This window comes from Panthera tigris, chromosome A1, assembly GCF_018350195.1.
Source record: "Panthera tigris isolate Pti1 chromosome A1, P.tigris_Pti1_mat1.1, whole genome shotgun sequence".
NCBI classification, from domain to species: domain Eukaryota; kingdom Metazoa; phylum Chordata; class Mammalia; order Carnivora; family Felidae; genus Panthera; species Panthera tigris.
In genome coordinates this window covers 61,976,544-61,999,468 of record NC_056660.1, presented here as the reverse complement: position 1 = coordinate 61,999,468, position 22,925 = coordinate 61,976,544, and the positions used below count along the sequence as shown (strand labels likewise).

The 22,925-nt window shown below is 36.4% G+C and overlaps 1 long non-coding RNA gene across 3 annotated transcripts in view; it reads right to left on the bottom strand.

The window, feature by feature from the left end:
- Positions 1-201: 201 nt before the first annotated feature.
- LOC122236657 overlaps positions 202-22,925 on the bottom strand; it is a 47,189-nt gene continuing 24,465 nt past the window's right edge. For 2 of the 3 annotated variants that reach the window (XR_006214800.1, XR_006214797.1), the window contains one exon: positions 16,180-16,389. This is a non-coding gene — a long non-coding RNA (uncharacterized LOC122236657). Of the gene's footprint in view, positions 602-16,179; positions 16,390-22,925 lie in introns of those variants that run through there. The other variant, XR_006214798.1, reaches the window with a different exon arrangement.

Below are 22,925 nucleotides of genomic sequence, written 5' to 3'. Positions count from 1 at the left end.
TTACTCAGTGCTCACCACAGTAAGTGTAGTTACCATCTGTCACCGTCACTATACAACATTATTACAATATTGTTAACTATATTCCCTATGCTGTCCTTTTCAACCCAGTGACTCACTTATTTTATAACTAAAGGTTTGTACCTCTTAATCTCCTTTTCCTGTTTCACCCATTCCCCTACGTCTTCCCTCTGGCAACCACGAGTTTGCTTCCTATATCTGTCTTTTTGGTTTTCTGTGTTTGTTCGTTTGTTTTGTTTTTCAGATTCCACTTTAATATATTGATTGACTCCGTTTTTCTGGAATTGATGATTTTATGATTAAGCAAAATGGAAGGTGGTGCTGTCAAAGTCTTGCCTTTGTGATAGAATTATTTTCTGTCAGGAGGTCATGTGGCTTTTTGTTTTTAGCACTGATCCATATCTTCAGGCCAAGATTGACAAGACTTTCTATGCAGTCATCAGAGTTCACTGTGGGTTTACTCTTATGTTCAAGTAGAACCTTCCAGGACCATTTTAATCCACCTTCTGCTACAGATCAGAGGCAACCGTTGTCTTTTGTGTCTGTGGCACCCAAAGCTCGGGATAGTTATTCTCCACCTTTACTGCAGTATAAGAATAGAAGTGACAAAGAGTATTATTTTCTCACAATTCCAGCAAAAGCAAATATTGCAACGTCTGAGTTTGTATTTAAAGTATTACTTTGTAACACAGAAGAATAAATACAAAAAATACAATTAAGAATATGGGGCCTCTGGGGGCCCCTAAGACACCCGGATGGCTCAGTCGGTCAAGTGCCCAACTCTGCTCAGGTCATGATCTCACAGTTCATGGGATCAAGCCCTGCATCAGTCTCTGTGCTGACAGCTCAGAGCCTGGAGCCTGCTTCGGATTCTGTGTCTCCCTCTCTCTGCCCCACACCTGCTCACATTCTGTCTGTCTCTCTCCCTCTCTCAAAAATAAATAAACATTAAATAAAAAAAAAAAAAAAAGAATATGGGTCCCCTGGGTGGCTCAGGTGGCTACCGACTCTTGATTTTGGCTCAGGTCGTGATCTCAGTTTCTGAGATCCAGTCCTCTGTTGGCTGCACAAAACCTGCTTGGGATTCTCTCTCTCCCATTTGCTCTGTCCTTCCTCTACTCATGCTCTGTCTCTTTCTCTCAAAATAAATAAATAAACTTAAAAAAAAAGAATATGTGACCCACGTAAAAAATTAACATGGTAAATAAAAATATATACTATTTAAAGGACTAAATATTTTCAATAGGATTTCACCTAGAATTAAACTGACAACTCTTTGCAGAGTGTAGATACTCTATATATTTGTTCATGTCTATTCAGCACTGGTAAAGCAATTTCTCTTGTGCACTGCACTCTGGAGATATATATTAATATACATATACACACATACATATATCTGGATGCGTGTGTGTGTGTATGTGTATATATATATACATACATACATATATATTTATATGTATATTTGGAGGTCTTGAATTTTCTGAAAGCTTAGATTATATCATTAAGAATATGTGGAAGAAAAATAATAACATGAGATATAACAGATTATTTGGAAAATATATTATGCCAGTTACTAAAGAAATTTCAGGGAGGATTCAAAATTACTAATTATTTGCATTGCTCCTGTCTCCACTATATAATCCCATACTCCATGAGGTTATTTTAATAACATTTTCCTTTTAGTATTTTAAGACTTGAAGAAATTGATTCCTTTTAACAATCTCAACATGGCTTTGATATTTGAGGTAATCCAAAAGTAATTTCATTAGAAAATATTCTTGCATAGAACGTTGCATTTTTCTTACATTTGTTTTTACCTTTGAATTTAGGGAAATCTAAATTACTTACTTTTTACTGGTATTTTGCAATTGACTAAATATCAATATAGCCTAGTTTTCAATCATGTTATGCTTTATACTTTTGAAAATCTTTATATAATCTAGTCAGTCATTGGAACATTCTGTTAATATGTAGTCTAAAGTATTTTAATATTGCTGAGCACCCATAGTATATATTTGCAAATGCTGAAAGTTTCTTATGACCTTTGTGAAAATTATAAAAATGATTATAAATGTCTCAACAGCTAGACAGAACAAACAGCACTGGATTTTCCGGGAGTGTGATGTATAAGCCACAGAACATCTGTGCTATGAATGTTTAAATACATATGAAATCTGCCTTCATGCAGCAAGCACCTAGGAAAGCCAAATGCATAATAGTGGTTTTATGAAATATTTTGGTCCTAGTGCAAGGAAATTTTATCTTAATATAATAGAAATCACGACAGATCTACAAAGCCCTGATAGGTGTATAATGGCATTCAGATCAGAATAGTGGTATTTGACTTGTTAAGGTCTCTGTGTGGCAATAATTGTGTTGCAAACAGACAAAAAATGATCAATATATTTTGGAGTTGATCTCAAGTAGTGTATTCTTGTCTCATATTAAAGAATCTTGTATATGTGTATTTAATAATATTTGAAGTACTCATCATATTAGCTGTTTTTTTTTCTTTCCCGTTTCTTATAAATCACCTATTGGTATGCTTTAGCATGTTCATAAATTAAGAGGAAAGTTCCTAGAAAGTAGCAAATTCTTCTATGCCTCTCCCTTGTTTTTTTCTTTATTTTACATAATTTAGTATTTCTTAGATATCAGTTAGATAGCGTGACACACTCACTAATACTTGACTTTAAACTGAGGAAAGGGCTGGGGCGCCTGGGTGGCTCAGTTGGTTCAGTGTCCGACTTCAGCTCAGGTCATGATCTCACAGTTCGTGGGTTCGAGCCCCACATCGGGCTCTATGCTGACAGCTCAGAGCCTGGAGCCTGCTTCCGATTCTGTGTCTCCCTCTCTCTCTGCCCCTCCCCCACTCACACTCTGTCTCTCTCTCCTTCAAAAATAAATAAACATTTAAAAAAATTAAAAAAAAATTAACTGAGGAAATGGCTTTATATATAAACGATATTGTTAATGAAGGGGAATGATTTTGCTGCTTAAATTTCTGTATTTTGCAATTTTCTGTTTAAAAATTGCATTAGGATTTCCAACAGTGCCTGACTCTTGAAGGAAATGTAGAATTTTGTGAATTAATTATTAATCATAATTTTTTGTAAGAACTATTGGACACAGATATTATTTTCAATACATTTTTTAAAAAGTTTTATTTATTTTGAGAGAGATGACGTGTGCACATGCATGAGTAGTGGTGGAGCAGTGAGAGAGGAAGATAGAGCATCCCAGGCAGGTATCATGCTCAGCACAGAGCCCAGCTTGGGGCTTGATCCCAGGAGCTGTGAGATCATGACCTGAGCCAAAATCAAGAGTTGCACACTTAATCCACTGAGCCACTCAGGCACCTCTAGATGTAGATATTCTTAGACAGTATCCATATAGGCATGTGAAAAGCTTATATAAATAATAGCCATAGTTAGCAATGAACATTGCTCCATAAAAACACAAACGCTCTGTCCTCTAATTTCACAAAAGCAAATTAAAACCAGTATTAATTCATTAATATATGATATGCCATGTCCAGTGCTAAGCCTATTACATCATTTATGTCCACAAGAAATTTCTAAGTAACAATTATTATCTCACTTTTCTACATCATAAAACCGAGTCTTCAAAAGGTATGTAACTTGATGAAGGTGTGCATAACTAGAAAGTGGCCAGGCTGTGGTGGGACCCAAGTCATCTGACTGTAGATGTAAAGTTCTCACCCATGTTCTACTGACGATTAGACAGCTAATAATAATACCAATTCTCAGGGACTGCATTTCCCTTTTACTTTCAACACATTTTCATGCATACAAGATGTGTTCCATTGTTCTCTGATTTTGAATGGAAACATGAATAACACGGGAGAAAATTTTCACACTGTTTCCAATTGTGCTTCTCACATAGAGACTGACAGAAAGAAGGATTTTATCACATTATGATCAGTCACACTTGCAAATGCCATTTGAAGTGTCAGAGTGAAAATGTCTGCTCTTTCTGCTGTGCTCTTGGATGACTTAACTCTGTCATTTAATTTTAAAAAGCAAATATTTTGAACTATACAAATATTTCTGTTTATATATAAGCATAACAGAAAAAATCATGAATCAACATCTTTCTTTGCAGGATATAAATCATATTATCCTCAATTAAAATTTCAAAATCTGCCATAGTATAGTGAACTGCGTAATTTAGATTCTTTAATTAAATTTTATTGAGTGTAATTTTGTCGTCATCTGTATAAGTGAAACAAAAGGAAGATCTGGGGTTTGAGGAGTAGAAAAGGGATTAAAAAAGCAGAAATAACTATATCTCCATTTAGTTTCCTGGTAAAAATATTTGAGCAAGTTTTTTCCCACAGAACAGAATTAAAAACGCATATACTCAAAATATTATGATTATTTCAACTTCCTGAAGAAGTTTTAGGAACAAAGAACAGACAACTAGAATAGACAATATGCCAAATTTCACTAATTCTAAACTATACCTGTGTGTGCATGTGCATGTGTATATGTGTTTAACTGCTGAGAACATAGCAGCTTTGCTGAACTATATTCCTCTTTCTCATTCCAAGTGAGACATAAAATTATTTGCACTCCTTAATGGTTGCCATGATATTCTTGTGATGGCTGGAAGCTTGCATTTGTATAGATGCAATGCCTTTGCGTTGTTTTTCATTTCTTAGGGGAAAAGGGAAGGCAGAGTAGATCATTGTGTTGGTCACTGAAACTATCTCCAAAATGTTTTAATTATTACCAACAAGGCACCCTACTTTAATTCACAATATTTATTCATTCAATATAATACAGTTTAACAAATCTACAGAGTGCTTCCTGTGTTCAAAGAGAGGCATGATTGTAGCCTTGTTTTCACCCACCTAGATAATGAACTTTAAGATATATATCTACTCAGGGCGCCTGGGTGGCTCAGTAGGCTAAGTGTCCCACTCTTGGTTTCGGTTCAGATCATGATCTCCCAGTTCATGAATTTGAGCCCTGTGTCCGGCTCAGTGCTGCTGGTGCAGAGACTGCTTGGGATTTTCTCCCTCTTCCTCCCTCTCCGTCCCTCCCCCGCTCTCTCTGTCTCTCTGCCTCTCAAAATAAATAAGTAAACACTAAGAAAAAAAAAAGAAATATATCTAATTGTCACCTTAATATTCTGTAAGTAATTATTTAAATGTAATGTATTGGGTTATTTTATTTTATTGGAATATAAGGCATATCTTATACTGGTATAATTTTCTGCTGTTTTCTAGAATTCATGTTCGTTTTCTTCAACTTCCCAGTTGTACTAAATTGGCTCCCTTGACACATTTTAATGATGTTTACCTAAAGAAAAAAAACACACAGATTGGATATTGGAATAAATGACTTTTCCAAGCTTTAGGGAACCTCATTCCTATTTCAGATTGTTTTTGCTTCCTAATCGTGGATAATTTTAGGCTTGAATCAAATAGACAACTACCTATTTTGTTTAATTGGGAGATACCTTAGAAAAACCTCAACATTTAATTCACTTAATACCTACCATATATACACATTTCTAAATATTTCTTTCCCAGACCCAAACATATGTCTTCATTTCCTGTCATTTTTTTTGGATTTAGACATTCAATACAACAGCAGTTTCTATGTGAATTATGACTGCCAAATCATTGAGATCATTCTGTTTAGATGTCAGGGAGCAAAGGTACTTAGAAACTAGCCAACCCTTAGTGGAGAAAGTTTTCTCTAATATCTATCTACACAGCCAGACCCACCTGGAGAAGAAGGTCATGCCTTTACAAGAGGTCAGAATATTCAGGGGAAAAGGGAGTTACTGAAAAAAATTAATGACGACATAGTAGAAAAAGTGAAGACAACTATATTTGGTAGAGAAATGGAGCCACTGGGCAGAAAATACGAAGATACTAGATCCAACAGTGGCTCCCAATACTGTCACTTTGAGCAATTCACAAAGGCCCTCTTAGATTATTACATAGGATGTTTGCCTTTAGAAACTTTAAGGTTCTTTCCAATTCAGCAATTCTTAACATTTGATTTTAGAAATATATTTCTGCTTCTATTCCATTCTAAAAAATAATAACAAGGAAGGCAGAGAAGGGAGGAAATTATCCATCATCGATCCTGATTATACTATAACTACCAGTATTGAATTTTAATAATAATGAGGAGACAAATCACAACATATGCTGCGGCAGAAATAAGAGAGAAAAAAAAGAAAAATTTCCTAACACTCCAACATAAACTTACTGCTTTACTCAAGACACCACCAATAGCATCTTCCTTTTAAATGTTGTCATGGGGAGACTCTCATAGGTTTCTACTTTTCTACACAGCTGGGGATTATACAGAAAAGATTTATTTGGACAAAGTTAATTTGGCACATGTGATACCACCTGCTGTCTGTACTGTATATATTTTTTGCTTATTCTGAAATGGCTCTGATGTTATCATTTTGTCTTCAGGTACAGAAGGAAATAAAACACCCTCTACCACTACTCTCCTGCATTTGCCTTCCTCTTTTAAAAACACAGGGCCATAAAAAGATGATTTGCAAAACTGGAATGAAAGATCAGAATGTTATTTTTATTATGATGTTAATAACGTGCTTGCAAGGCATGCACTGCCTGCCATTATTACCGTTTGTTGTATAGAGCCTAAAAACCAACAACTGGCATTTTGTCCTTCATGAGATGATTCATCTAATCACTCATTACTGCCTCTTCCGCTCCTAAAACCCATAAGCATATTATTACAATCAGTGGTGGTTAATTTTATGTCACTTTGAATGGGTTAAGAGATACCCAGGTAGCAGAGTGTTTCTGGATGAGATCAGCACCTGAATCAGAGCTCCTGCTTCTTCAACCCTTGGACTCCTGGTATTTAAACCAGGAACTCCTGGTTCTTAAGCCTTTGGACTTGGACTGATTTATACCAACATGTTTCCTAGTTCCAACCATGTAGATGGCAGAGTATGGAAATTCTTGGGGTCCATAACTGCCTAAGCCAATTTCTAAACAAATCTCTCTCTTTCTTTATTGGTTCTGTTTCTCTGGAGAAACCTGTATAATGTAACCAGGTTATTAATAAGCTTACGTTTTAAAATCACGTAACGAACTTTTTAATAATGGGATGTTGAAATGGATAGTCTGTTCTCCAGGGGGAGGGGGCACAGGGCATTATCAGCTACAAACATGAGCTCTGCTGTATTAAATTATCTATGTTCTGCTATCAGAGTGTGTACTCAGAAACTCTAAAGTTTGCTTTCTGTCAAGCTCTGGATTGACACTTGCTATTGCGGGAGTAACATATTTCCTTTTATTTATCTTAATTTTACAGTTTAAAAGTTTTAAGGGATCACACCCGAGAAGTGAAAGAGGATACCTGGTGATCTTCAGAGGGACTCTTTTTGATAGGCTGTCCAATTGCTTAGAAGAGGAGAGACGATCTCCTCCAAACCAGAGCAAGGTGGGCACTCTTGACCTTGGCCCTACTGAGACCCGAGCTCTGTGCCTGTGAATACTGCTTCCTCTTCATCTGCTTATTGCTCTATGCGATTCCCAGCCTGTCCTCTAAACCCACTCATAGGTGTTTATCTTTGCCTTTTGCTTGATGACTTTTTAAAAATTATTTTTTAATGTTTATTTATTTTTGAGAGAGACAGATGAGTGTGAGCAGGGGAGGGGCAGAGAAAGAGGGAGACACGGAATCTAAAGCAGGCTCCAGGCTCCATGCTGTCAGCACAGAGCCCTACTTAGGGCTCAAACCCATGAACTGCGAGATCATGACCTGAGCTGGAGCCGGAAGCTTAACCGACTGAGCCACCCAGACTCCCCTTGCTTGATGACTTTTAATGATACTATTGTTGAATTTAGAGGACTCCATATTTTGTCTATAATATTCTCCTTCCACAGGGTTGCCATAAAGATGTGCTATTGAGATCTTATGAGGGAAGGGGTGTGGTTGATTCACAGTAACAACCGCCACCTCTAAAGATCCAGCACTATATTTCTGTTGGGATCCCACTTCCCCAGATGATTGCCGGCCAATACCTGGGCATGCTCTCAGTGCTAGTGCTGGCCTGTTCCTGTAATTTGTGGAACAGGAACGTCTAACAGGGGATGTGGGCTGCGGACTCACTCCCCATTGTCCTGGCAGAAACTTTCTTAAAACTACTGAGACCCTGTAACCTCACAATCCTCTTCTCCTACCCTGTCATATCACAGGCCCATCCTATATTACACTCTGCAGGCTCTCTCTTCTGATGCCTGCTTCCTCCTCCGCTCTCTCCTTCACAGCCATTTCCCCCAATAAGTTGCTTGCATTTCTAATCCTGTCTTAGCATCTGTTTCTTGGTGAATCCAAACTGATGGATTTCCTAATCCTAAGAAGCAGTTGATATGGCTCATTAAAAAAGGAAGAAAAACATAAACACATACAAAATCAGGTTTAAAAAAAGAAAATATGAGAACAGAGCTGAAAGTATATGGACCAAGGAGACTCTGGTTAATATGCAATCACAAACCAAGTAAAATATTTTACTTAAATAAATATAAAATATAAATATATTTAATATAAATATAAAAAGAATATAAAAACATATAATTTACAAATCTCACTCTGAACTTCCTGGCATCTGGGGAAACATTGTAAATAAATTACACAAATTTTATAGCATAAATGCAACTTATTCCAACTGTCTGGTTCAAAAGCTTGGCCTCTGCTACAGCCCCTTGTCTGTGTCACCACTTCCTTCCTTTGGAAAGTAGTCCCTTCACAACCTTCTCCCCTCACAGTAACCAGGTTGTCTGAATAGCAGGTGACTTCTTGTTCATGACTCTATTCCCTGGCTTCAGTGACAGTCTGATGTATAGACATATGTCCACCACTCTGGATACAGTGAGTGCTTCTGCTAGACATGACTCAAGACTTGTCAACCAGTGATCTTGCCTAAGGTCTTTTAATTAAGGCTGGCAAGAAAGAGTCCTCTTTGTTCTTTGGCTGGAGCTCTGTAGGTGTGCATGAAGATGCCAACGGTCATAGGGAATGATTAACTAAAATAGTAAGATTGATATCTTGAAAACACCAGAGATGAGAGATTGAGTGCAGATGGTACTAGAATCAGTGATTGTAGTCATTCCTAAGGCTATATCCATCCCTGTTCTTGCTGTGGTTTGGCTATGCAATTCAATTAATTCAACATTTTGCTTAAGGCATCCTGAGTTGATGCTCTGTTGCTTATAAACCAAAAGGCTTATCTAGTGTAGTTGTCATTCTTATTCCTTGATATTACTTTCTTCGTAGCATCTCTCTGACATTGTGTGTAATATCATAATAAGCACTTGCAGACTTTTGACAGAATATGGCTCTTGCACTTTAGCTGGTAGAATACAAAATGAATTTATTTCATTGATTGTAACCATTTTATTTTGCATTTATTTCATGAATTATTTAAATATTTAATAAGCTTCATTTTTAAGAATAGTTTTAGATTTACAAAAATATTATAAGAATTCTTGACAAAATTCTTTTTATGTCACACCTCATTTCTCTCATTGCTAATATTACTTTGGTACATTTGTTACAATTAGTGAACTGATATCGATACATTCTTATCACCTAAAGTCAATATTTTATTCATATTTCCCTAGTTTTTCCCTTGATGTTTTTTTTTTTGTGATCCAGAACCCCATCTAGGTTACCACATCACTTTTAATAATCATATCTCCTTAGGTTGGATCAACTTTGTTGTGACAGTTTCTCAGATTTTCCTGTTTTTTGATGACCTTGACAATTTTCTGGGGTGCTAGTCAGGTATGTTGTAGAATATCTTCCAGAGTGCTAGTCAGGTATGTTGGGATTGGTCTGATGTTTTTCTCATACTAAGACTATGGTTATGGGTTTTGGGGAAGAAGATCACAGAAGTAAAATGCCAGTCTCCTGACATCATATCAGCTTTCATGATATCTGAGTTATCATAAATTTTATCCCCCATCTGCTAAATTTGCTTACAACAGGAGAGGCAAATATGACATTACTTTTAAAGAATTATTTATTAGCTTCCTTGGAAGAAAACCTCACTTACTATTGTAATATTACTTTTACAATAACTTTCAACATTTGACTTTCAAACATATATTCAGGGCACTTTCATTGCAAATGAGGGAGACTCTGCATCTGATTGAGAGCATTTTATTTGTTTTCACTTTATTCAGTGTCAGTGTTCCTGAAACATTTGCCAGTGAGCATGATAGCAGCTTATCTAACATTTTCATTGGTATCTTCCTACTCAAACTTTTTCCTGTTACTTTAATCAAACTAATTCATCATCTCACTTTCCTTTGATGTTCCTAGAGATTTGTATCTCTCTATATAAGCATTACATCTTTTCTGATTGATTTTCCCCCATGTTCAGTATAAGTGCTATAATCTCTGTTGGGTTTGATCTAGCTAAATTCCATGTCTAAAATTGAATTTTTAGTTATTTCTAGGAGAATTGAGATTTCACACTGATCAGCACTGCTGAGAGTGAAATCAAAGTAAAAAAAAGTTACTAAAGAATTGTCATGATATGATATATTCATAGACTTTATTGAGTACTGAAAGAGTATTACTTGAAATTTTATTTTATTATTATGATTTATAGACCAACTTGCACCTTTAATGGCATATAGCCATAATCCAGGATATGTGGCATTTTATGTGGCAGTTTATATATATGGCATGGAGGAGTAAGTTAATGATGTCTAAGAACATCGTTGAAGTATACTGCTTTAAAAAAAATGGTAGAGGAGCCATGTGGATTTCAGGTGGGAAGGCTAGGCTATATGTATTTGGGAAACAGAGTGCAATATAACAGAGGACCTGATATAAAAAATGTTCAACATCAAGGAATCTGAGACAAGTTAGTGGTATCCCATCAGGAAGGAGAACATAAGGAGACATATAATTATATGTGCAGAAATGCCATCACTTGCTATTTATTTTGTTTTCCTACAGATAACTACAAGTGTTATTTGGGAATAAACTTCAATTTCTAGAGAATGAACTGGAGAAAAGCATTTCTGGGAAAAGACCGGTGACCTGGCCAGGTAACTAGAATCAGAATGCAGAATCAGGACACCACTATGGACTAGGGCATGTAGCGATTTATTCTATATAACTAAGGTGAAAGTACTTACAATGCATGTAATAAATTATTAGGAAAATCAGTATTAGAATTGGACTTCTTCATGCTATTTCAAGTTTTTGACAATGGCACTGTTGGATCCAACTACATAAAACTGTAAAACTTCACATAAAAATTGTGAATTGGATTACCCAATTTCTCTCCATTCTGACAATACTGATGAAGATGGGTTTTTGACTTCTAAAGCTTCAGTGAGGAGAAGTTTATAATCTATTGGAATTGAATTGATATCTTTTCTATTACAAGGAAAACATATTAGAAATATTTTTAATTATCAATGGCCAAAACACTGGGGAAAGAATGTAGTGGTCGTTTATTGCCTATAAACAGGATATATAATCTGAATGAAATTTTGTAGTAGTGTTTGAAGATGATGCAAATGATTTCTTGGCTCCAAGAAGACATTCATGATATAAGTGGATATTTCTACATGAACAATAATCCATTCTCAAATGCTTTTGAATTATTTCATGTATTTCTAGGAGAATTGACAACTACCACTTTCTTTCTAGACTTTTATGATGATCAATCATTTCTACTTAATGTTTTTCTACCGAATTAAATTTGGTTTAAAAATATAAATTCATAGAAGTGAAAGAAAGTGTTATGATAAAAATGTCCCTGGGGGTGCCTGGGTGGTCAGTCGGTTGAGTGGCAGACTCTTGATTTCGACTCAGGTCTTGATCTTAAGGTTCATGAGATTGAGCCCCATGTTGCTGACAGCATGGAGCCTGGTTGGATTTCTCCCTCTCACTCTCTCCCTTTCAAAATAAATAAACATTAAAAAGAAGTCCCTGAAGAAAATAAGTTTTCTTATGCCTTATATTCTTGCACACTGCCCACTCCTCAAAAAAAATTGTAATAGAAAAGGGAAATACACTTTAAGTGATATGCTGAAAACCTTGTGAGTTCATTTGGAGAAGAGTTAGGTCTGAAAATTTCATGCCTTCTCTCTGCAGTGTCTAGTATTCTCATTGATTCTATTTTTTATTTCCTACCTTGTATTAGCAATATTACAATTCTGAACTGTTTGAAAAATTTCTGGGTGTCTAAAAATAGCAATGTTTCTTTTGAGTTATAGTTCAATAATTCATAAAGATAATATTTGAAATATCATCAATGGAGAAATAAGTATTATTTTATTTTTTAATTCCTTTATCATAATAAATACTAAAGTATTACCAGGCTAAAATATTACTACCCTAATATATTGCCACGTTAAGTCAACTCTACTCTGATTTATTTATTTATTTAAAAATTTTTTAATGTTTATTTATTTTTGAGAGAGACAGACAGAGAGAGATAGAGTGAGCAGGGTAGTGGCAGTAAGAGAGGGGGACAGAGGATCCAAGCGGGTTCTTCACTGAGAGCAGCAAGCCCTATGTAGGGCTGGAACTCATGCACTGTGAGATCACCACTTGAGCCAAGGTTGAATGCTCAACCAACAGAGCCATCCAGGTGTCCCTTTCTCTATGTTATGAAAACATTTTCATAAACTGAGCATGAATTAGGGAACAGTCCCCAAGATCACTCTCACTTGTCATCAATAGCAAGTTTGGGGCTCCCAAATATCACCCTCAGTTTTGGTAATTTCCCAGAAGGACTCACAGAACTCACTGAAAGCTGTTATATTCATGGTTACAGTTTACTACAGTGAAAATACACAGATCAAAATCAGTCAAAGGAAGAGATGCATGGGGTAAAGTGCAGGAGAATTCCAGATGTACAACATCCAATTTTGCTCTTTCTATTAAGGAATGGACAGCTTTAATTCCTCCTACAAAAATACATGATGATATACTTGAAGCACAGCCTACTAGGGAAGTTCTCTCAGGCCATGGTGTCCAGAGTCTTTAGTGGACTCTATCAGGTAGCCATGGTGGACTATCCACATGACTGACCTCTTTCCCCAGAGTCTCTGGAGGTATTGAGCTGAGATCTTGTCCCTCAAAGCCACCTACCATAAACCACAGTGTTCGATTGCCTGGCTTAGCCTAAAGACACCAACAAAGACGCTTATATCACGCAGGACATTCCAAGGGCTTAGAGATCACTTCCCAGGAGCCAAGGGCAAAGGACAGGTCTTTGGTCAAGGTTCAATTCTTTACTACACACTGAGAAATGTTTTTTTTTTTAATTTTCTTTTATGTAGAAAAACGCTTATAAGCCTGTTTCAAAATTAAGCAAAAATAAAACCTGAACATGCTAGAATAAACATATGATCAGGGATAAACATAGGTCATCGAATGAGTATTCTAGCATAATTAACTGACTGGGTGCAGGTATTTTTCAGCTCTCCAGTATTGTTACAACAGAAAATCAAGGATTCTCAAAGAAAGAAAGGAGGGTACAACATTAAATGTGAGTATAAGAAAGAGAAAAGGGAAAGGAAAGGAGAGGAGAGAAGAGGAAAGAAGAGGAGAGGAGAGGAGAGCAAAGGAGAGAAAAGAAGAAAGGAGAGGAAAGGAAAGGAAAGGAAAGGAAAGGAAAGGAAAGGAAAGGAAAGGAAAAGACGAACAACCTGGAACTAAACTCCTGAAGAATTACAGTGAATTCAGGAAAGTGACCAAAAAAGAAAATCATAACCTAAATAATTAGGACTCTTAAAATATTTAGTGCCCTATTTCTTGTTGTTTTACTCGCTTCTTGGAAACCCTTTTCAACTCCATACACTATTTTACAGATTTAACTCTTCTTAAAGTTAAAAATCAAAATTGCTACAGGAAAACCCTGCCTGATCCTCAAATATATGTCAGGTAATTTTATTATAACACATGCACACACACATGCATACTATCCTGAAATATATAAGTATACACACACACACACATACACAGAGAGAAGATATATATATATATACACACACACACACACACACACACACACACACACACACACATATATACATGCACAAACATGGAAAGTATATGTGTGTATATGTATATATACATACATACATATAGATATGTATATGTGTGTGTGTGTGTGTGTGTGTGTGTCATCTTTTATGTATAGTGTGCTTTAGTTTTTTAGCCCTTGTTGAAAATTGCAATTGAATAAATATTGGTGTAATTGTTTTTCCTGATAAAACCCTCAGCAGAAGAACTATATTAATCTTGATCATTTTCTATCTGGCAAATAGCACAGTGGCTGGCCCATGATGGGCTTTGAATTAGTATTTGTTAAAATTAGCATTTGTTGGAAGAATAAATATTTCTTTACATTAAAGCAGTAAGAGTTAATGGTGAATCAATTGAGAAACTAGAAAGTTAACACCAAGATATTAGGTAAACTATGAGTCAAATATTACAGATGAGAATTTTGGGCTGTTTCAAGAAGAAGAGTAATCACACAAGAGAAAATAGAGATAAGATGTTTTTGGAAATATGCATTATGAGGTTATATGTAATTTCTAATAATAGTGAAATTTTAATTAAAAAGTGCTGCTATGAGGTGTAATCACCAAAGCCAAGGTGTCATGAGTTTAAGGTACTGCCTTTTAGCACCAAATTTGGCTTTCTATACTGACTTTGTGATACTGGAGCTGGGATCCTGAATACCACATATTAGGATTTGCCAACAAGGGGTGCTGGAAGGTAGATGCATAGCTAGAAGAGGAAGAAAGAATTTATTCCTTTCCTAGGAGACTTTCCTAGGCTTGCAATTTGTGTGAACATCACCCTAATAAAGTCTATTAACACTTAAAGTAAGTATATATCTTTGTAGCAGCAGCTGAATCCAGATGCCAGTTTTCCCAAAATGTGCCACAGTGGCTTCACGTAACTGCCTCTTAAACAAACAACTTAGCAGTGCCCCCTCCCATAGGGCTGTCCTCCAAGCTCAGGTCCATCAACAGCTGGACAGCTACTCCCTCCTCAGGGATCTTAGGAGACATCCTCTTCTAAGTTTTTAAGTTTTCATAATTCCAACGTCTTTTCTTGGTTCTCCCAGCCCTAGGAGTAGTGGTTATTTTCTTTTTTTATTAAATTTTTAAAAAATATTTATTTATTTTTGAGAGAGTGAGAGACACAGCATAAGTAGGGGAGGAGCAGAGAGAGAGGGAGACACAGAATCTGAAGCAGACTCCAGGTTCTGAGCTGTCAGCACAGAGCCTGACGCAGGACACGAACCCACAAACCATGAGATCGTGACCTGAGCTGAAGTTGGATGCTTAACCGACTGAGCCACCCAGTCACCCCAGTAGTTACTTTCTACAGCTGCTACTTCTCTGATACACTGGAATTTTCTGTCTACCTTTTTAACGACTAACATATTTATACCTAAGTAAAAATTATCATATCAAACGCTCTCTGTTCCAATAGCTAGATGGATTCTGCTGTCTGACTGGACTCTAGCTGAAACAGAGGGAATATGTGTTGAGGAAATAAGTAGAGACTGAATATAGTTTGATAGAAGTGACTTGGCAATAAAGAGAAAAGAGACAGGCATGTCCTAAAAGAATTGATGCAAGGCATATGGAAGATCTGACGATGTTTGGGGACAGAGGGAGATGCTAGTGGAATGAGAAAGCTTGAGAACTGATGAGAAGGAGGGAATGAATGAGGCTGCAGGTCCCAGAGGCAATAGAAGTCATTTAGTTTAATGGATAAAGGAGATGTTATTAGTCTGAAAATGGAGGAAAGTGACATCTTTCCTACAAGCAGAAAAAAAAGGAACAGGTAAAAGCAGTTTAATGTTATAGGGAACTTTTCAAGGGAGGAAAGAAAAATATCAAGGTAAAAGAGAGATTGAGAAATGTAATGCTCATTAAAGAAGGTGGTGAACATCTGCCAAAATGAATTAAAGGAAGGGATTTGAAACAGTAGTAAATTTGGACCACTAGCTGTGGCCATCAATAGACACAGTTATAATAGTTTATATTATATTACCCAGGATACTTTTGGTTTTAAGTAAGAAAGACCCAATTTGGTAAAAAAAAATGATAAAAATGAATTTAATTGATGTGTATCAGAGTAGCTTACAAAGTTAAAGGGGAAGATAATCAAGTCTCGGCAACTTATGATCCAGGGACAGTCACAGGCCAATAGGGGTTAGAACAGGAACACAGATACCATCAATCTTCATATTTGCCGTGTCATTTATTTATGCTTCTCTCTAGCTGTTGACTCCATTTACTCTTTCTCTGTGGTAGCCTTGTTCATCCAGCAGGAAACATGGCCACTATAAGGAAAAGAGACATCTATTGCATTGCAAGAAATCCACATAGAAGATGCCAGGTGGCCAGCCTATTTGAGGTAATCTGGTCACTCTGCCTCAGGATGAGTTTGAGTGATGGCCTAGTCGGGTCAATGGCCATGGTGTTGGAAATGTAGGAAAACTGCAATTCCTATTCAAAACATTCATGGATAGCCTCCTAGTTTCCAATTGTTGCGTAACAAAGGCCCACGAATTTGGTCCTTATAAAACACAAATTCATTATCTCACAATATCTGTAGGTCAGAAGCCCAGATACTCCTTAGCTAGGTTCTCTGCTCAAGCTCTTATAAGACTGAAAGCAAAGTGCTAACTAAAATGCCAGCTGAGGCTAAATTTGTGCCTGGAGCTCAGGGTCCACTTCCAGCCTCTGTCTCTATTACAGAACGTAGTTTCTTGCATGTGTAGGGATGTTTTCTTGCTAGCTAGTTTTAGCCAAGTTTCCTCTTTGCTTCTAGAGACCACCATCAGGTCTTAGCTGTGTGGCCTCTCTCATAGATTATAATATGATTGTTCCCTTGTTTCCAGGCTAGAATATCTTGATGATGCTCTACCTTCTTTTTGAGACTTTAGCAGATTAAATTAGGCATACCTAGGATAATCTCTAATTTGATTAACTTGAATTCAACTCTGTAGGGATCTTGATTACATCTAAAAAAACCCCAAAAAACCTTTTCCATACCTGAGAGATTAGTAATAGGATTGATACGCTGTAATGTTCATTGGTGCTGCCTACACTAGAAGGGAAGACATAAAGAACATACACACATGAGGGGCTGGTGGGAATTTTGGGGGTCATCTTAGGATTCTGCCTACAAGGGTCTACTTCCTGGCCCACAGTGATTCATGTTTCTCCCACAAGCAAATTACATTCGTGCCCCCCCTTTTAACACTCCCAAGAGTTTCATACCATTACAGCTCAGTTCAAACCCTAATTTTAGTCATATAAATCACTTAAATTAGATGTGGATGAGGCTTGTATGTGTAATTTATTAGGCACAGCTTCTGGGCACATTCCCTCTCCATCTGTGGATGTGTGAAACTAAACACATCCTCAGTGCTCCCAGCGTATCCTCAGTGCTACTAATGTACAATAGTAGAACAGGTATACGTTAATAGTTACATACATTCTGGTTCAAAAAGGGGGGATTTCCCCCAGTCACTCTCTGTCTCTCTCTCAAAAATGAATAAGCACTACTTTTTTTTAAAGGGAGGAAAAAGATGGTATATTTACCATCCTTGGCATTCATCCAAGTCAGTTTAGAAATTTGTCCAGGCAGACCCCAATACTTTCATGATTAGCTTCCAAGTCCTGGCACTAGTTATCTATAGCTTTTGTTTCAACCCTTTGGGTACTTGACTCCACCTTCCTTTTTCATGGAAGACAGCACGTGTTTGTGGCTGAGCAGTGTTGTGAACCTTCTTCCTGTCATTAGAATTTGGGGACCCAAGAGCTTATTTTTTTATTGAGATGTAATTTATGTATGACATTGTTTGAGGTATACATTGTATTAATTTGATACATTAATATATTGCAATATGATTACTACCATAGTATTGGCTAACACCTCTATCATATCGCATAGTTATCATTTATTTTTTGTGGTGAGAAAAATTAAGATGAATCCCTTAGCAACTTTGAAACTCATAGTACGGCATTGTTGACAATGATCACTATACTGTGCATCAGATCTCCAGAAATTTATCTATTACTTTCAAATGTGTACCCGAAAGCAATGTAACTCAATAACAATAAAATAAACAATCCAATTTAAAAATGGGTAGGGAAACTAAATAGACATTTTTCTAAAGAAGACAAATAATGGCCAACAGGTACATGAGAAGATGCTCAACATCACTAAACATAAGAGAAATGCAAATCAAAACCACAATGATATATCATATCATACCTGTTAGAATGTGTGTCATCAAGAAGACAAGAGATAACAAGTGTTGGCAAGAATATGAAGAAAAGGAAACCCTGTATGCTGTTGATAGGAATATAAATTAGTTTAGCCACTATGAAATAAAAGTATAGAGGTTCTTAAAAAAATTAAAAATAGAACTACCATATGAATCAACAACCCCACTTCTGAGTATTTACCCAGAGGAAGTGAAAACAGGATGTCTAAAATATCTGCATTCTCATATTTGCTGTAGTGTTAGTCACAATAGCCAAGATATGGAAACAACTTAAGTGCCTGACAACAGATGAGTACATAAAGAAAGGGTGAATACACATACAATGGCAATAATATTCAGAAAACAGCTTACTCTAACATCACCTTCACTCTTTCAGTTTCAACTAGCATTGTTTGTGCTGAAACAATTTTCTTAAGGACTTTCTGTATATCGTGTAAATTTTACTAGGTTTTACTACAATAGTTAAAGGCACACGTACAAGATTTTCGAGATAATTTCTTCTATATCATTGGCCTTTAGCAAGATGGCTGAGGGACAACGGCCTTAAGCTTCCCAGAGGCTCTCTAGTTTGAGAGGATCAGTAAAGCACCCCCTTTGTGTTATTGAATGCTTTGCGGTTTGACCTGAGATTTTAGCAAAAGGTTATATAGTTATATAGTAACACAGCAGCTTTTTTGCTATGCCAAGTTTCCAGCAGCCATTTCTGAATTTTAGAATCTTTTGCCATCCAAAGGGGTTGAACGTTTTCAAAATCATCTGATCCTGATTCCTCTTTAACAACTCTTCCTCAATTTATCTCTCTTCTCATGGATTTTCCTGTAAGTAGCAAGAAGAAACCAGGTGGTACCTTTAACACTTCCATTGGAAATCTCCTTACGTAAATGCATTATTTCAAAATTCTGCTTTCAACATTCCTGCAGTTTTGCTAGGCTTTCTGCCAATATATGATAAGGATCCTCTTTCCTCCAAATCCCCAAAATGTTCTTGACTTCATTTTGAGCCTTCACAGATAGCATCCTTAAAAGCCTTGATATCTACTGGCAGTCTGTTCAAGGCAAGTTGGGCTTGCTTTCTTACGCTCTTCAAAATTATTCCCGCCTCCATCGGTTGCCTGATTCCAAAGTTTCTTCCAAATTTTAGGTGTTGTATCAGTAGGCTCCCGCTTCCAGGTACCAATATTTGTATTAATTTTCTTTTAATTCCATAACAAATTACCACAAATTTATCAGCTTCAAATAATACAAACTTATTTCACAGGTTTCTAGAGATCAGAAGTTCAAAAATGTCATAATTGGGCTGTCTTTCTAGGACCTTACTAAACTGAATCCAAAGTGCAATCTGGGCCACTTTTCTTATCTGGAGTTCAGGATCCTCATCTGATTTCATTGAGGTGGTTGATGGAATACAGTTCTGTGTGGCTGCAGGACTGATATCCCTATTTCCTTGCTGGCTGTTGCTCCTACAGACTTCCAGAGACTTCCTTCAGGTCCAATTCTTATGTTCTCCTTCATAGGTAGTTTACAACATATATCATTATTTACTTTCTTTCAGGCCCCCAGGAAAAATTTTCAGTGTTACTTCACTTTCTTTCAAAGATCTCACATGGTTAGGTCAGGGCCACTCTCAAAGTCAAATGTTTGGGAACCTAATTATAGAAGTGATATCCTGTCATATTCATTGCTGTTAGCCCCACACTGAGAGGTAATTATATAGTGCTTGTGCATAGGAAATGGGAATTTTTTCTACCACAGCTGGGTATAGTAGCAATTGTTAACACCCTGCCTTCCAATGGCATTACTGTTTCTGTTAGTGTGAATCCTGATAAAAAGTCATTATTATTGATATCTACTGTCTGTTCCCTGCCCAAGTTATTTTCAAACAAGCAAATAGCACTATCTGGGTTATTGGTCAGGACCAAAAAAAGTCATTCCCAACTCTCTCTTTTACTCACATCCACTATGTAATCAATTAGCAGGTCCTATCTTCAACTCCTAGTCTACCCAGCATCATCTCTCATGACACCAGCAATAGCAGGAAAATCTACCTTTTCTATTCTTGATGCTTTATAATCTATAATTCATATTATAACCAGCAGTATCTTCTGAAAATTCATCAGATATATCTTCAAATATAATCAGACCATTAAATAAGGAAATTAAAAAAAATTCAATGATAGCCTATTCAACAGCCCATTATAATCCAAACTATCATGTTCTGGTCCCTGCCTGCATTGTATCCAACATTGTCTCTTATTACTCTCTTCACCCAATTCATTCACTCATTTCCAGCCACATTTTTCATTTTTGCATTAAGATTATTACACTTCCTTTTTCTTTATATTTGAGATTTGTTGATATGACTATTTCTTCATCATCCCAGTGCATTCCCTGACCATTTAACTTAAATTGTAATCTCTTTCTTGTCCAGCTGACCAACATTTCTTTTGTCTCCTTTAAAAAAATTATTCTTGTCTGTATGTCCCAACTTTCTCTATTCCTACAGAAGGGCTCAGTTCACTCCTGCACCCTGTGCTCTGGTGTCTCACCTCATCTTAAGGAGCCAGTGCTTACTTCCACTCTGGCTCTCAAGACCTCAGTCCACATTTAGACTATCTCTCTAGCATGATTTGAACTATCTAATCCCCTTTGAGGGGAAAGGGGCAATGATGGAAGTGCTGCTGTGATAATACTAAGATAGACTTCAGGAAACATTAGATAATGAATTACAATGCAACATTTTAAGATGTAAACTAAGCTCCAAATAAATATATGAAAGTTGTCTAATTCTCCTTGTAATTTCTATGATTTTTGTGACCAAGAAATATTATTTTTTTCATTTCTTTTTTTAATTTAAATTTTAGTTAAATTTAAATTTAACTGAACACTGAGTGCTCATCGAGTGCCCTCCTTAATACCCATCACCCATCTAGCCCATCTGCCAACCTCCTCTCTGTGTCAACCCTCAGTTTCTTCTCTATCCTTAAGAGTATCTGTGGTTTGTTTCCCTTTCTTCTCTTTAATCCCCTCTTCCCATATGTTCATCTGGTTTGTTTATTAAATTCTATATATGAGAGAAATCATACGGTATTTGTCTTTCTCTGATTGACTTATTTTGCTTAGCTTAATACATTCTAGCTCCATCCACGTCATTGCAAATGGTAAGATTTAATCCTTTTTGTGGCTGAGTAATATTCCATCATATATATATATATATATATATATATATATATATATATGTGTGTGTGTGTGTGTGTGTATATATATGTGTGTGTGTGTGTGTGTGTGTGTGTGTGTATCCATATCCTTTATGCATTCATTAGTCAATGGATATTTGGGCTCTCTCCATAGCTTGGCTATTGTTGATAATGCTACTATAAACATTGGGGTTCACATACCCCTTTGAATCATCACCAAAGGCAAGGGAAACAAAAGCAAACATGAACTATTAGGACTTAATCAAGATAAAAAGCTTCTGCACAGCAAAGGGAAACATCAGCAAAACTAAGAGGCATCTTACAGAATGGGAGAAGATATTTGCAAGTGATATATCTGATAAAGGTCTATTATCCAAGATCTATAAAGAACGTATCAAACTCAACATCCCAAAACCAAACAACCCAGTTGAGAAATCGGCAGAAGACATGAATAGACACTTTTCCAAAGAAGACATCCAGAGCGCTAACAGACACATGAAAAGATGCTCAATATCACTCATCATCAGGGAAATACAAATCAAAACCACAATGAGATGACACCTCATATCTGTCAGAATGGCTAAAATTAACAACGCAAGAAACTATAGGTGTTGGCGAGGATGTGGAGAAAGGGGAACCCTCTTGCACTGCTGGTAGGAATGCAAACTGGTGCAGCCACTCTTAAGGATAGTATTGTGATTTATCAAAAAACTAAAAATAGAACTACCCTACAATCCAGCAATTGCACTACTAGGTATTTACCCAAAGAATACAAAAATACAGAATTATTTTTATTTTTGGCTTACAACTGGTTATCAAACCTTATTTAATTTTGGGTGTGCTTTTATGTAACATATATTTAAATGCACATATTTACATTGTTACAATTGCTTTTAATCTAAGGTAGTCTTAAAATTTACATAAATAAAACTTTAGCCTTAAATTCAGTAAACATGTTTACTTTTTAATAAAACAATGTATTCAAAGGGATAAACCAATGTAATTTGCATTCATTTAGATATATATTGGGAGACAAATTTTTATTCCAATAATGACGAACTCTGATGAAATAGTTGATCCATATTCCATAAAATATCTCCTACTTGAAATGTAGTAGGTATGTGTGGGCATATATGGAAATGTGTGTACATAAATATGTAAATATGGATCATACTCTTTTATTTTTTTTTAATTTTTTTTAATGTTTACTTCTGAGACAGAAAGAGACAGAGCATGAACGGGGGAGGGTCAGAGAGAGAGGGAGACACAGAATCTGAAGCAGGCTCCAGGCTCTGAGCTGTCAGCACAGAGCCCGACACGGGGCTTGAACTCACTGACCGTGAGATCATGACCTGAGCCGAAGTCAGATGCTTAACCAACTGAGCCA